The following is a 12,652-nucleotide window of genomic DNA, read 5'->3' on the forward strand; positions in this document are numbered from 1 at the left end:
GCTAGAACCTGAGAGCACAGCTGTCATGACTTATGCATTGTGTGTAGCTAATGTTGGGTGCATCATGACTGGATCTTTTTTACCATGAATTAGAATGTTTAGTCGCTGCTTGAACTTTGGAGGTGCTCTGTATTTATGTTTTGCGGTCTCAGAAAGGACTAGCGAGATACCACTATTGTCATATTATATCATGGTTGTTTTGACAACGTGTTGCCGTTTGAGATATCTTATTATTGCTCGCTAGCTGATTATGTCATTGATATGAGTCAATATAATCTTTAAGAGTTATTGTTGGCATGGTTAGTTATAATGTTGGCAGAAAACCTGGGTACCGTTTAAGCTTATTTATGCAAACAAGAGCAAAAGAGTTCGTAAAAGTTTTTCTTTTTCACTTTCAGTTTATCAACTGAGTTGCTTGAGGACAAGCAAAGGTTTAAGCTTGGGGGAGTTGATACGTCTCTAACGTATCCACTTTTCCTAACGCTTTTCCTCTTGTTTTGGACTCTAATTTGCATGATTTGAATGAAACTAACTCCGGACTGATGCTATTTTCAGCAGAACTCCCATGGTGTTGCTTTTTGTGCAGAAATAAAAGTTCTCGGAATGGAACGAAACTTTGCGAGGAATTTTTATTTTATAAATAAGAATTTCTGGAGTCAAGGCCTACCGGAGAGGGGCCCCCGGGTGGGTACAACCCACCAGGGTGCCCCCCTCTCCTAGCGCGCCCATGTGGGTTGTCCCCACCCGATGGCCCCGCAGACCCTGAAACTGACGCTATAAAATCCTATTTTTCCAGAAAAAAAATCAGGGAGAAAGAATTATGGTGATCCACGAGACGGAGCCGCCGTCACCTCATGTTCTTCATCAGGAGGCCAGATCTGGAGTCCGTTTGGGGCTCCGAAGAGGGGATCTTCGTTCTTCATCATCACCAACCCTTCTCCATCGCCAATTCCATGATGCTCCCCACTGGGAGTGAGTAATTCCTTCATAGGCTCGCTGGTCGGTGAGGAGTTGGATGAGATTCATCATGTAATTGAGTTAGTTTTGTTAGGGCTTGATCCCTAGTATTCACTATGTTCTAAGATTGATGTTGCTATGACTTTGCCATGCTTAATGCTTGTCACTTTGGGCCCGGGTGCCATGAACTCAGATCTGAACCGTTTATGTTATCATAATTATATCCATGTTCTAGATCCGATCTTGCAAGTTATAGTCACCTACTATGTGTTATGATCTGGTAACCCCGGAGTGACAGAAACCGGGACTTCTTCCGGTGATGACCGTAGTTTGAGGAGTTCATGTATTCATTATGTGATAATGCTTTGTTCCGGTTCTCTATTAAAAGGAGGCCTTAATATCCCTTAGTTTCCAATATGGACCCCGCTGCCACGGGAGGGTAAGACAAAAGGTGTCATGCAAGTTCTTTCCATAAGCACGTATGACTATTTACGGAATACATGCCTATATTATGTTGACGAACTGGAGCTAGTGCCGTATTGAAGGAAATATGCCCTAGAGGCAATAATAAAGTATTATATATTTCCTTATATCATGATAAATGTTTATTATTCATGCTAGAATTGTATTAAACGGAAACATAATACATGTGTGAATACATAGACAAACAGAGTGTCACTAGTATGCCTCTACTTGACTAGCTCGTTAATCAAAGATGGTTATGTTTCCTAGCCATAGACATGAGTTGTCATTTGATTAACGGGATCACCTCATTAGGAGAATGAAGTGATTGACTTGACCCATTCTGTTAGCTTAGCACCCGATCGTTTAGTATGTTGCTATTGCTTTCTTCATGACTTATACATGTTCCTATGACTATGAGATTATGCAACTCCCGTTTACCGGAGGAACACTTTGTGTGCTACCAAACGTCACAACATAAATGGGTGATTATAAAGGTGCTCTACAGGTGTCTCCAAAGGTACTTGTTGGGTTGGCGTATTTCGAGATTAGGATTTTTCACTCCGAGTGTCGGAGAGGTATCTCTGGGCCCACTCAGTAATACACATCACTATAAGCCTTGCAAGCATTGTGACTAATGAGTTAGTTGCGGGATGATGTATTACGGAACGAGTAAAGAGACTTGCCGGTAACGAGATTGAACTAGGTATCGAGATACCGATGATCGAATCTCGGGCAAGTAACATATCGATGACAAAGGGAACAACGTATGTTGTTATGCGGTCTGACCGATAAAGATCTTCGTAGAATATGTGGGAACCAATATGAGCATCCAGGTTCCGCTATTGGTTATTGACCGGAGAGGTGTCTCGGTCATGTCTACATAGTTCTCGAACCCGTAGGGTCCGCACGCTTAACGTTACGATGACAGTTTTATTATGAGTTTATGTATGTTGATGTACCGAAGGAGTTCGGAGTCCCGGATGAGATCGGGGACATGACGAGGAGTCTCGAAATGGCCGAGACGTAAAGATCGATATATTGGACGACTATATTCGGACTTCGAAAAGGTTCCGAGTGATTCGGGTATTTTTCGGAGTACCGGAGAGTTACGGGAATTCGTATCGGGCCTTAATGGGCCATACGGGAAAGGAGAGAAAGACCCCAAAGGGTGGCCGCACCCCTCCCCATGGGCTAGTCCGAATTGGACTAGGGAGGGGGGCGCCCCCTTCCTTCCTTCTCCTTCCCCCTTCCCTTCTCCTACTCCCACAAGGAAAGGAGGAGTCCTACTCCCGGTGGGAGTAGGACTCCCCCCTTGGGCGCGCCACCTCCCCTTGGCCGGCCCTCTCCCCCTTGCTCCTGTATATACGGGGGCAGGGGGGCACCCCATGGACACACAATTGATATACGATATTTTAGCCGTGTGCGGTGCCCCCCTCCACCATATTACACCTCGATAATATCGTCGCGGAGCTTAGGCGAAGCCCTGCGTCGGTAGAACATCATCATCGTCACCACGCCGTCGTGCTGACGAAACTCTCCCTCAACACTCGGCTGGATCGGAGTTCGAGGGACGTCATCGAGCTGAACGTGTGCTGAACTCGGAGGTGCCGTGCGTTCGGTACTTGATCGGTCGGATCGTGAAGACGTACGACTACATCAACCGCGTTGTGATAACGCTTCCGCTTTCGGTCTACGAGGGTACGTGGATAACACTCTCCCCTCTCGTTGCTATGCATCACCATGATCTTGCGTGTGCGTAGGATTTTTTTTGAAATTACTACGTTCCCAACACGTATCGCCTAGGTTATAACTGTCTCATGATGAATATCATCCAACTAGTCACCGATCCAATGCCTACGAATTTATCTCATATTGTTTCTTCTAAGTTACTACTGCTATCATCACTGTTACACTTGCTACAAAATTACTGCTATCACTGTTACTGTTACCGTTGCTACTGTTACTATTATCAAAACTATCAAACTACTTTGCTACTGATCACTTGCTGCAGATAATTAATTTCCAGGTGTGGTTGAGTTGACAACTCAGCTGCTAATACCTTCAAATATTTTTTGGCTCCCCTTGTGTCGAATCTATAAATTTGGGTTGAATACTCTACCCTCGAAAACTGTTGCGATTCTCTATACTTGTGGGTTATCAACCGCCTACACCGATGCAGACTGGGCGGGCTGCCCTGACACTCGTCGCTCCACCTCGGACTATTGTGTCTTCCTTGGACAATCACTCATATTATGGTCGTCCAAGCGGCAGCCTACGGTCTCTTGCTCCAGTGCTGAGGCCGAGTATCATGCGGTGGCCAACGTCGTCGCCGAGTGTTCGTGGCTTCGCCAGTTGCTCCAGGAGCTCTCCTGTCTTGTGGATCGTGCTACGGTGGTCTACTGCGACAACGTCTCGGCTGTCTACCTCTCCACCAACCCGGTACATCATCGTCGGACCAAACATATTGAGTTAGATATCCATTTTGTTCGGGAACAAGTGGCCTTTGGCCATATTCATGTTCTACACGTCCCTACTTCCCAACAATTTGCCGATAGTATGATCAAGGGCTTGCCTATGGCGTTGTTTGAAGAGTTCCGGTCCAGTCTTTGCGTCAGCAGCGGTGCCGCTTCAACTGCGGAGGGTGTTGAGTATATGTGCTGTGCATATATGTGTATTGAGCCCACCTCCTAGTTCATTATATAATTGAGCTCGTGACCCACCTCTTGTACATCGTATATAAGTGCCTTTGCACCTGAAATACATCGTACTGTACATCTTAGTGGTTTTCACGGCTCAGACAGGTGTTCCTCTCTCCCCACCGCTCTCCTCTCCTCTCTAGCGACAACGGCGGCACCCGAGACGGCGACAGCGGCTGCACGCACCTGAGGGACCAACCGGAGGCGCGTGTAGCGAGCAGGAGGCGATGTAGGCAGTGCAATGATCCGACGCGAGCTGGGGGCGACAATGGCCTTCTCTGGTGTCGCTCTCCACCGACGGTGAGATCTCCCTCCTCCACGAATTTCTGAATTTCTAGGGTTAGGGTTCTTGGTTTTTGGGATTGAGGTAGAACAAGACAAATAAAGGAAAACAAACAGAAGAGAGGAATAGGTGATGTAGGTTGATGTTGGAGATTCAGATTGGCGCTCAGAGGTGGGATCAATTCAATGAGGAGGTGTATCATGGTGTAGGAGGAGAAGAAGGCCATGTGGATGGTGGACAGAAAGAGGAGGACCTCAAGGCTGCGGAGGAGGAATAACAGTAGAGTATCTTGTTAGATCCAGCCAAAGGCGATGACCTTGTTTCTACTCTGTTATAGATAAACTGCTCTTTTCTTTTCTTCCTGGGAGCTCCACCGTTTTGAATGAACTGGACTGTCACCTAGTAATGAGAAAAAACCATGTTTGGCCATTTTTAACTTAGAATGGAGTTGGGATGCTGCTACTGTGTCTGTATTACAATGATCATCCCATCATTGTGCATATGCTCTGTTGCACAAGGCACATAAGGAACTCAAAAAGGCTAAAGTAGAACAAAATGTGAAAAAACAAGCCTCGCAGCCAAGAATCATGCATGCCCCCAAAAGAAGCACAAAGCATTCATGCCCCAGTAACTGTCATCTTAATGCACAATGTCACCGGCTTGCTGATGGGGAATGTAATGTTTTGTTAGTTTTTGAGTTAGTCGAGGGCCGATCATACTCTCAACAGATCGAAATTTAAACCTTTCGATCAGCTAATCTTACTAAAGAACACAAATGTGTCTTTTTATAAACTTGAATTGTCCTGGTAAAAGTACGGATTTTCACTTTCACCTGCAGCTGTCTCTATGTGGAAGGCTTCTGATGTTTCTGTAGGCGCAGGCCTGAACAATAGTGAGACATTGTAGGCGGACCTGAATAATAGTGAGACATGGTAGTAACTAGCAAAAAGTGCAAGATGCACGGTCAGCTTTTTCTTTTTCGAATTTAGTGTACATTTGTTGCTCTTTGCCACCTGTTTGAAAGCACTGCATACACCTGCAGTACACTAAACTTTCTCAGGTTTGGTTCTCATATTTTCACACTATGCTTAAGGCAAACGATGGATGGCTGAACACCTATTTATTTGTAGTTTTTATCTGTTGATACACGCCGAAATGAACAGAACGATATAGCTAGGCGTGCTCCTATTTTACGTTGATGTAAAGAAGCGATGCAATCTACGTCGCCGGCAAGTTTGGAAAAATGTATTATTTGTACATGCTCCTATTTTATGTTGGCCCCAGATCTCTTAACTCGTCTCTTAAATTTCATACATCGGCTGGCGAATGTGGGCTGATTCTGAACAGTATGCTAATTTCCAAATGTGGTTTGATAGAGTACGCAGATCTCTCGATTACTAGCAACAATCTCTCTCAGGTATATGTTTAGAGGGGCGATTACAAGCAGCGGTACAAGAATTGGTAGCTAGGGTTCGTCGCGAGACAGAAAGGGGGAAGGGGAAAGGAGCCGAGCCGCCGTTCGCCTGATCCACTGGATGCCTCAGGCTGATCTCGATCCCTCCTCAAGTAGGCGCGTGGACGGGCTTCAGTTAACCCACGCCGGCCCGATGACGCGTGGATTGGGCTTCATGGGCCGGGCCGCTCGTGGAGCCGTGGTGACGTGGTCATCGGTGCTGACTTGCGGGCCTGCCTTGTCAGGGCCGTTGACATCCCCCTCTCCTTGAGTCGAGGCTTGTCCCCAAGCCTCAGCGAGCGGGAAGCGCTCCCTGAGACTCGCCTTGTCTTCCCAAGTTTCTCCGAGCACATCCGAATTGGACCAGCGGACGAGAATTTGCTCTCGCATCTTGCCCTTCTCTTGCCTCCATCTTGACTGAAGGACTGCCACAGGGACCGCGAGCTCGTCAGAACAATGAGGAAGATGAGGTTCAACAGCCATACCCGTGTTCAGGACGCGTCGAAGCAGCGAGACGTGGAAGACTGGATGGATTGTTGCTTGCGGAGGAAGTTGGAGCTTGTATGCGACTTTCGTTGATCTTGTCTATGATCGGAAACGGGCCATAGTACTTGTATGCCAACTTGTGGTTTGCTCTTGGCGCGACTGAAGTTTGGATGTATGGCTGCAGTTTCAGGTACACTTGATCACCCACCTCAAAGTTCGGAACGATTGTTTCTTATCTGCCTGGCTTTTCATCAGTTGCTTTGCCCTGTTCAGGTGTTGCTGCAACAGCTCCTGAACTGTATCTCTCTCCTCGATCCATGATTTGAGAGCTGAAACTGAACAAGTGTTTCCTGCTGTGATCCCCCAGTGCCGTGGTTCGTATCCAAACATTGCTTTGAAGGGTGTCATGCCTATAGCCGAGTGGTGAGAGTTGTTGTACCAGAATTGAGCCAACGAAATCCAGAAACTCCACCGTCTTGGGCACGCTTGAGTGAAGCATCTCAGAAAGGTTTCCACACACTAGTTAACTCGTTCCGTCTGACCGTCCGTTTGGGGGTGGTTGGCTGTGCTGAGTCTGAGTTGAGTGCTCGCGGCCTTGAATAGCTCCTGCCAGAAATGGCTTGTGAACACAGGGTCATGATCTGACACGATCGCTCCCGAAAGCCCATGCACTTTGTAGACTTGTTGGATGAAAAGTTGGGCCACTGAAGCTGCCATGTATGGATGCGCCAGGGGCAAGAAGTAGCTGAACTTGGTTCTCTTATCGACTATCACCAGCAGACAGTTGAACCGGCTCGATTGTGGAAGGCCATCCACGAAATCCATGGTGATCATGTCCCATGGTTTGGTAGGGATTGGCAAGGGCAATAAGAGTCCTGGTGAAGCCGCTCTATCCGGCTTAGGTTGCTGACACACCGAGCAGCACTGTACATGGTGTTTGATTTGAATCTTCATCTTGGGCCAAGCAAAAAGGCGTCGTATGCGTCTGTAAGTGACTGGGAATCCCGAATGACCACCTATCGGGCTGTCATGGAAGGCTTGAATGATACGTTGTTGTATATGTGTTCCTCCCCCGAGCCATATCCTCCCCCTGAATCTGATGATGCCTTGCTGCAGTGTGAATCGTCCTTTGGTATCGTTACGCACTGCTAGTTGTTCCAGAAGTTTCTGCGCGTGAGGATTGCTGTTGTAGCTGTTGATGATGTCTTTCAGCCAACTGGGTTGACGCGATGTGACCATGTGAAGTGTCTTTGCTTGGTTAGCTCGCGATAGAGCATCCGCGCTGTTGTTCTCAGTCCCCTTCTTGTACTTGATGCGGTACCTGAGCCCCAACAGTGTGGTGAAATCTTTTTGCTGCTACGGGGTGTTCAGTCGCTGCTCTTCTAGATGAGTGAGGCTCTTTTGATCCGTGTAGATGACAAATTCTGTGTGCTGCAAATACGGGTGCCATTGATCCACGGAAACTATGATTGCCAGGTACTCTTTCTCGTAGGTCGACAGCCCTTGGTATCGTGGACTAAGGGCTTTGCTAATGAAGGCTATGGGGTGCCCCTGTTGCTGCAGAATTGCCCCTATGCCACGGTCGCACGCATCGGTCTCAACTGTGAATGGTTGAGCAAAATTCGGCAAGGCCAGCATCGGCGCTGTGATGAGCTGCTGCTTCAGGACTTGAAAGGCAGTTTCTGTGATCGATGTCCAGAGAAATGGGACGCCCTTCTTCAGTAAGTTAAAGAGTGGCCGGGCAATCACTCCAAAGTTGCGCACGAAACGACGGTAGTATCCTGCGAGTCCCAAAAAACTCCGGACTCCCTTGACATCTTGTGGAGGGGACCAGTTGGCCACTTTTGCTATCTTGGTCGAGTTTGTTGCAATACCTTGCGCGCTGATGACGTGGCCCATGTAAGATATCCTGCTTTGTCCAAAAGCACACTTGCTGAGCTTCACTTTCCAGTGGTCTTTGCGAAGCAGTTCCAACACTTGTCTCACATGGCACTTGTGTTCTTCCAATGTGGCACTAAAAATCAAGATGTCGTCGAAGAAACAGAGGACACAAATGTGAATCACTGGCTTGAGAGTTGTAGTCAGTCCTTCAATGAATGTGGGAGGGCCCCCAGCTAGTCCAAAGGATAACACTTTGAACTCAAAATGGCCCTGGTGTGTTGAGAATGCTGTCTTGTGCTCTTCCCCGGGAGCGAGCCTGATCTGGTGATAGCCCGCGCGCAAATCCAACTTTGAGAACCATGCTGCTCCATGCAGTTCATTGAGGAGTTCTTCGATGACTGGGACTGGGAACTTGCCGACGACTGTGATGGCATTTAACTGCCTGTAATCAATACAGAGGCGCCAGGTCCCGTCTTTTTTCTTCACTAGGATGACTGGGGATGAAAATGGGCTGTTGCTACGCTGAATGACTCCTGATTTCAACAGTGGCTCGACCTGAGCTTCTATCTCTGTTTTCTGCTCTGGTTTGTATCGATACTGCCTGACGTTGACTGGTCACGCTCCTGGGATCAGAGGAATGCGATGATCGCACGCCCTCCTAGGTGGGAGCCCCGTTGGCTCTTCTAACACGTCTCGGAATTGGTCCAAAACTTCTTGAATGCAAGCTGGTGTTTGTTCCAAGTTCTCAGGCTGAGTTGCTACCACACAGAGGTGTATGACATGTGTGATAGATCCTTTGCTGCACAAGTTTTGCAGTTGCAGACTGTTGATGGTCTGGCAACTTGTCGAGGCTGCGTCGTGTCCCACGAGACGTAGCGGACCCGCTGGAGTAGGTATCTCAATGAAACGTGCGCGCCAGTCGACCCCATCGGGCTGTGTTCCTCTAGCCAATCCATGCCTAGGATGAGATCGCACGTGCCCAGGGCCAGCACCTTCAAGTCCGTATAGAACTCGTGCCCTTGAGCGTACCAGGCGCACTGTGTGGCTACCTCTGAACAGAGCAGCTCACCTCCATCTGCCACTCGCACACCGCTGGGTTTGGAGAGAGGTTGAACTCCTGAAAGTTGCTTTGCGAGCTGCTGGTTGATGAACGAATTGGAGCTGCCTGAATCCACTAACATGAGTACTTCGTGCCCTTGAAGCCAAGCTCTGAGCTGAAAAGCTTTGGTCGAAACCCCTCCTGTAACAGCAGAAACTGAGATGGCCATGGCTGTGTCTTGGAGCGCTTCGTCAGAACCCAGTTGTGTGTCGACGAAGCTGTCGAGGCCGAAGATGTCCAGTAGCTCTTCCACAACGTGCAGCTGAACGGTGGTGGGGCACACATGGTCGTGCCCCCACCTCTCGCCGCACTTGAAACATAGACCCCGGGCCCGTCGATAGTCCCAGAGTGACTTGAGCTTGGACGCGTTAGCGCGGGCGGCGTCTGTGCTGCGGTGATCCGCCGCTGGCGCCGCTGGTACCGAGCGCACCGGTGGGGGAGGAAGCGGCATGGGTGTGCCTCCTCGCTGAGGTGGCTCCGGTGGGCGTGGGAGGCTGCCGAACGCGCCCTCGGCCACCTCTTCTTGAAGCAGGGCGAGTGCGCACGCTGTATCCAGGTCCGGTGGTCGTTGCACGAGCACCACCGCCCGAATATCCCTCCTCAGTCCCTCGACAAAACGAGTCAAGAAATAGAAAGGATGGATCGTGTCAGAGTATGATAACAAGTGATTGATGATCAATTCAAACTGCTCGATGTAATGTGCTATTGAAGATGTTTGGCGGACAGTATAAAACTGCCTGATCAGCGTCTGGTGCCGATCGCGCCCAAAATGAGTGCAAAGTAATGAGGTAAACGCTTCCCAGTCGAAATCTGCGAGTCGCTTCTATATGGACTGCAGCCAAACAGCGGCTGACCCAGAGAAATTCAGAGCCGCCATGGGTACCCAAAATGAAGGTAAAATGCCAAACATCTGGAAGTACTGCTCACACATAGTTTTCCACAGATTCAGGTTGTCGCCCGTGAACTGTGGAAACACGATGGATGGGTGGGATTGACCCAACCCTGACAGTAGCTGACTCGCGTGTGCAAACGGGGATGGCGGGGTGGTAATTTCTGCTAGGGAGGAGGACGGACCTGTTGCCGGGGGTGGCGGCGGCGTCTGGAAGGACGCCGCCACGTTCCCCCGTGGTAAGTTGAAGACGCCGTGGCCATTGGGCCCTTGGAGGTCGTTGCCCGCGCCGCCACCGGCCCCCGTGAGGATGCCGGTCGTCGCAGAAGGGCCCTGTTTCGGATTCGCCCCTGTGGTTCCTCGCTCGTCCTGGTCGACGGTGGCTGCGCCATCTGGAGCGCCGCCACCGCGTCGCCAAGACCGCCACCCGCTTCTCTAGATCTGGCGCCAGTTGACGAGATCGTCGATCTTGGCCGTGGAGGCTTGGATCTCCGTGATTGCCTTGTTCTGGGCCTTGAGGGTGTTGTCGAGCCAGTCGAGGAAGGCTTCGATCGCCGGATCCATGGCTACCAAGTGCGTCCGAGCTTGTCGAAGCCCTCTGGTCTCGATGATTTGCGCTAGTGGAGTGGTGGAGGAAGGATTGCTGGTCTCTGATACCAGATGATAGAGTACGCAGATCTCTCGATTACTAGCAACAATCTCTCTCAGGTATATGTTTAGAGGGGCGATTACAAGCAGCGGTACAAGAATTGGTAGCTAGGGTTCGTCGCGAGACAGAAGGGGGAAGGGGAAAGGAGCCTAGCCGTCGTTCGCCTGATCCACTGGATGCCTCAGGCTGATCTCGATCCCTCCTCAAGTAGGCGTGTGGACGGGCTTCAGTTAACCCACGCCGGCCCGATGGCGCGTGGATTGGGCTTCCTGGGCCGGGCCGCTCGTGGAGCCGTGGTGACGTGGTCATCGGTGCTGACTTGCGGGCCTGCCCTGTCAGGGCCGCTGACATGGTTGGTTGGAAACCTTATATTGGTGGACACCGACCCTCTCCCGGCCTTGGTTGGAAACCTTATGTTGGTGGACACTGACCCTGTCCCAGCCTTTCAATATTCACGGAAGCTGCAAATTGGAGTTAGATTTATTTCAGTTGCCCAGAGGTGGACACTGACCCTTTCCCAGCCTTTCAATACTCACGGAAGCTGCAAATTTTTCTGCTGTAGCAAGACTTTTTTGTCATCCTGGTTGTGCTCCAATTTACTCTTTCTATGAATTAATGTTATGTGCTCCTTCTCAGCAGGTTTACAGCATGTGGTAGTCTGCTTTTAAAGGTATTTAAGTTTTGATGCTACATAATACATATTCATGAGACGGTGCGTGGACAACTTTTAATCTTTATCTCTCTCATTTCATTCTTATCCAATTGTATCTCGCACAGTTTGGTACAAGACATGGTTTAGGTTGCATTGAAATTGTAGTTACAGAGCTTGGCCTCTCTGTCTTGTTTCTCTATTTACTTTCGATTCATACCTGTAGCTAGCATGTTCATCTGATTCTCGTGAATCTGGTACATCCAAACTTCGCTTGTGTTTTTTTTTCAGTTTAAGGTAGTAAAGCCTCAGTCTACCTTCAAGTGTGATATGTTCTTGTTTGTTGGTGGTCTTTACCTGTTTGTTGGTATGCTTCTCAGATCCAAAAATATTCTGTTTTTTCAGGTCTCCATTCAAGTGGATGATAACAAATGCATGAGGGATAGAGAGGAATGAGTTTTCTGGAACGCGTCTTCGTATCTTAGTGTATGGTGGGTACAAGTAATGTTTGATTCAAAATTTAGACCTTTTTACCAATAATCAGTAGCAAAATTTAGGATTGTTGAGAAGAGAGGTGAACCTAAAGGCTTCGGTACTACTCTTAGGATACTATGTTGCTTCCAGGCCATGGATAAGAATAGTTCAGTCGCTTGAGAGATTGTTGAACATATGAAATTGATGGAAATATCTGGGCACCCTCAAGTTAAGTTGCTACCAAAAGAGCCAGGCACGCCTCCTACTCATCATAAACTTACAACAACATCATTGTTTTTTAGTGTTTTTTTGTTCTGCCGTATGGATTTCTAAATGCATCATGTAACTTATTGGCATGCAGAAGGTAATATTACGTCCATCCATTTTGTTTTATAGAATGAAGACCGGTTCTTTCTTCATGACGTAATCTTACCTCGAGTGCTTTTGTTTTCTTACCTTGTAAAGGTGTGGACGTGGGAGACGGTTTAGGCCGTAATCTTACCTTGAGTGCTTTTGTTTTCTTAAATTGTAAAGGTGTGGACGTGGGAGATGGACTGGGGTGAAGAATAAGAATTCTTCACCCTAGGTGACGAATATATATATTGGAAGGAACAGAGTTGTATTCCGTTAAACTGATGCACTGGACATGTCACCAGCATACTTGTTCAGTA

At 48.6% G+C, this 12,652-nt stretch overlaps 2 long non-coding RNA genes across 2 annotated transcripts; both read left to right on the plus strand.

Annotated features, from left to right (window-relative positions):
* Nucleotides 1–4,057: 4,057 nt before the first annotated feature.
* LOC123169351 (uncharacterized) lies at nucleotides 4,058–12,227 on the plus strand. The gene is made up of 2 exons (XR_006484760.1): nucleotides 4,058–4,418; nucleotides 11,913–12,227. It is a non-coding gene; the product is annotated as an uncharacterized lncRNA (long non-coding RNA).
* LOC123169352 (uncharacterized) lies at nucleotides 4,425–9,469 on the plus strand. Its single transcript, XR_006484761.1, has 2 exons — nucleotides 4,425–6,530; nucleotides 6,614–9,469. It is a non-coding gene; the product is annotated as an uncharacterized lncRNA (long non-coding RNA).
* Nucleotides 12,228–12,652: the final 425 nt, after the last annotated feature.

Source organism: Triticum aestivum, chromosome 7D (genome assembly GCF_018294505.1).
Source record: "Triticum aestivum cultivar Chinese Spring chromosome 7D, IWGSC CS RefSeq v2.1, whole genome shotgun sequence".
NCBI lineage: Eukaryota > Viridiplantae > Streptophyta > Magnoliopsida > Poales > Poaceae > Triticum > Triticum aestivum.